We start from the raw sequence: 3,667 nt of genomic DNA on the forward strand, positions 1-3,667 counted from the left end.
TGGGCAGGTATTATATAAACATTTAACAGCAAATAGATGGTATTAGCACCATTCTTGGATACACGCAGAACAGATGAAGAGCTTACTGTATAATAAATGCATTCTCCAAGTTATCAAAACTCTAGGACTAAGGATAGCCTACATCTTCACACTATGGCAGAAAAAAAAACTGGATACATTTTACTTTTCTTTTATTAATTTATTGCACTTTTATGGAACAAAAAATGTGTTTGGATTGGTAAGAATTACACAGCTGGACTTTAAGCTTGCAAAATATATTATTCTGTCATTCCTGTTTTCACAAAATAAAACCCAGCATAAACTCAAGTCCTTTGATAATATACAATAAGCAGGTAAACAAATCAAATCCTCCAAACAAATCAAATCCTCCTCGACAGAAGCCACATAATTTAAATTCCATCTGCATGTCCATCCATTGAATGTTAAAATCTTGGAGCACCATAGTCATCAGGCATTCTTTCAATGTTGAACCTGTGAAAAAAAATATTGTTATACATGGTTTAAATGTCATAGTATAAGGTATTTTATCTTGCTATACATTTTATTGCCATACACTGAGCATACAAAACATCAAGAACACCTGCTCTTTCCATGACAGACTGAATCCAGGTGAACGCTATGATCCCTTATTGATGTCACTTGTTAAATCCACTTCAAAAATCAGTGTAGACAGGGTAAAGAAGGACTTTTAAGCCTTGAGACATGGATTGTGTGTGTGTGTGCCATTCAGAGGGTGAACGGGCAAGACAAAAGATTGAAGTGCCTTTGAACGGGGTATGGTAGTAGGTTCCAGGGGCACTGGTTTGTGTCAAGAACTGCAACGCTGCTGGGTTTTTCACACTCAACAGTTTCCTGTGTGTATCAAGAATGGTCCACCACCCAAAGGACATCCAGCCAACTTGACACAACTGTGGGAAGCATTGGAGTCACATGGGCCAGCATCCCTGTGGAACGCTTTCGACACCTTGTAGAGTCCATGCGCCAACAAATTGAGGCTGTTCTGAGGGCAAAGGGGGTGGGGCTCAATATTAGAAAGGTGTTCCTAAAGTTAGGTATACTCAGTGTATAATATTTGCTATATATTACCTAGTTATAAACGTAGTTATAGCCACATAAATGACCCATTAAACATTAATAATCTAATGTTAATTCTGACCTATGGTTGGAGATGTACATGATGGGTACTCCTGGGATCTTTCTGATTCTTCTCTTCAGGTCTCTGTCCACAGTTGCCAGGATGTAGCACTTGTGCTGTGAAAGACACACAATTGAATTGATGCTCTGGTATAAAACCAGTGTTCTAATGACTAGAGGGTTCACCTAATATACACTGAACAAAAATATAAAATGCAGCACGGAACAATTTCAAAGATCACAGTTCATATAAGGTAATCAGTCAATTGAAATAAATAAATGAGGCCCTAATCTATGGAATTAACATTACAGGGAATACAGATATGCATATGTTGGTCACAGATACCTTTAAAAAAAGGTGCAATTTAATTAAAGTACCAACTTGAGAACATTTCTGATTTTCAAGGTATTGCAGTACTTGAATGTGTGGCAAATTCAAGTACTTTAAGCAGCTTGTGCGAACCCTGTGGACATTCATGCAGTCAGCATGCCAATTGGATGCTCCCTCAAAACTTGAGACATCTGTGGCATTGTGTTGTGTGACAAAACTGCACATTTTAGAGTGGCCTTTTATTGTTCCCAGCACAAGGTGCACCTGTGCAATGATCATGCTGTTTAATCAGCTTTTTAATAAGCCACACCTGTGAGGTGGATGGATTATCCTGGAAATGATAAATGCTCACTAACAAGGATGCAAACAAATTTGTTTACACAATTTGAGAGAAATAAGCTTTTTGTGCATATGGATCATTTCTGGGATCTTTTATTTCAACTTATGAAACATGGGACCAACACTTTACATGTTGCGTTTATATTTTTGATCAGTATAATATATAGTCAATTTAGTACATTAAACTACATTACCTGTGTTACCCTTTGAACTAAGCAGTCATCAGCGTAAGTTCCTTTGTGGGTGCATGGCAGTCGTTCGAACCGAGGATCCTTGGCTATCCTACAGAGAGACAAATATTTATCTGTCAATAATAACCCTCTGATCCAGTGGAAGTTGCTGAGGGGAGGACGGTTCACAATAATGTCTGGAACAGAGCGTATGGAATTGGCAGCAAACACATGGAAACCATGTGTTTTATGTTGTTGATACCGTTCCACTATTCCGCTCCAGCCATCACCATGTGCCCGTCCTCCCCAATTAAGGTGCCACCAACCTCCTGTGCTCTGATCATGTTTTTATGTCTCTATATGTCTAGATGTATCTGGGTGTTGGTCTTCACAACAGGCTAGTTACCTTAGAGCAACTCGATACTTCATCCCCAGTTTCTCTATCTCAGCCATTACACAGTCTGTGATGCATGGGATACCTTGATAACAAGCAAGATAATAATTTAAAATATACAGTTATTGCCTAATAGGGTTACATTAATTGAGTTTCAGCTGAATAAACTTTTCCAGATACTCACATTTGGCGTACAGGCAGTCCATCATTGACTGAACTATGTCGAGTTTATGAAATTGGTGTCGACGAGGATGTGATAAGGGGGACCAAGCTGAGTGTTGTACTGGAAGAACAGGCATGATGGGTATTTTGGCCTGCAGGTAGGAAAGGAATGTGTGAACACACAGTAAGAAGGTATCAACTTATAATCAATCATGTGTTGACAATATATTGAATATCAGTTAAGAGCTATTGGTACGTTTGTATTTGTTTACTCAGATGTACTTACACTTCTTTTTCCTTTATTTCTGAAGGATCTTTCTTCTTTTTCACCTGTACTTTGGCACGGTCTTTCTCTTTTCTAAAGAAACACAGTCATTACCATGGAAATGAAACTGGAGAGAACATGATTGATAAGATAGCTATGTCTTATTCAAAGTAAAGAAAGGAATGTATGAACAATTAGTAAGCAAACTGGCTAGCTAATTATTTATTCTGACAATCCATGCCAATTTGTTAGCTTGACAATTTGTATATACAAAGTTGGCATGGTTTGTAAGTCAACTAACGTTAGCTCGCTAAATGGTGTGTGTTATGAACCTGTGCAGAAAGTACAACATTCATATTCGTGTCTACCGGCGGTAGTAACATAGCATGCTAGCAACTCACATTCTCTGATCTTTCAAACTTATCATCCTCTTCATTGAAGCAAACTTTTTAGTCTTCTGTTTCCCCTGAAATACACATACGGGAATAATACAGTCAGAGCAAAAAAGAAAAACTATAACGTAAACTACTAGCTAGCTACGGGTTAATCGAGAAATTCACGTTACGTTCGCTAAGCTAGTACTAATAGTATTAGAGCAAAACAAAGCATACGAACTTCCATTAACAACAACTGAAACACATGTTCAATCATTCAAACAGTTATCATGTCATTATAATACAAACAGCTAAATCAACAACCACTATATACATGTTATCATGTCATTATAATATGATAAGTTAAAGTACGATTTTACCATGATTTGTTATCCAACAGCTGACTTCTTGTATGTCACTAGCCCTAGTGTAAGTGTGTTTGAACGTCATCAACAATAGACGTTTGTTGCCTTGCAC

At 37.7% G+C, this 3,667-nt stretch overlaps 1 pseudogene; it reads right to left on the reverse strand.

Moving 5' to 3' along the window:
• Positions 1–208: 208 nt before the first annotated feature.
• LOC121544918 lies at positions 209–3,640 on the reverse strand (annotated as a pseudogene).
• Positions 3,641–3,667: the final 27 nt, after the last annotated feature.

The sequence above is a fragment of the Coregonus clupeaformis genome, chromosome 29 (assembly GCF_020615455.1).
Source record: "Coregonus clupeaformis isolate EN_2021a chromosome 29, ASM2061545v1, whole genome shotgun sequence".
Classification (NCBI taxonomy): Eukaryota; Metazoa; Chordata; class Actinopteri; order Salmoniformes; family Salmonidae; genus Coregonus; species Coregonus clupeaformis.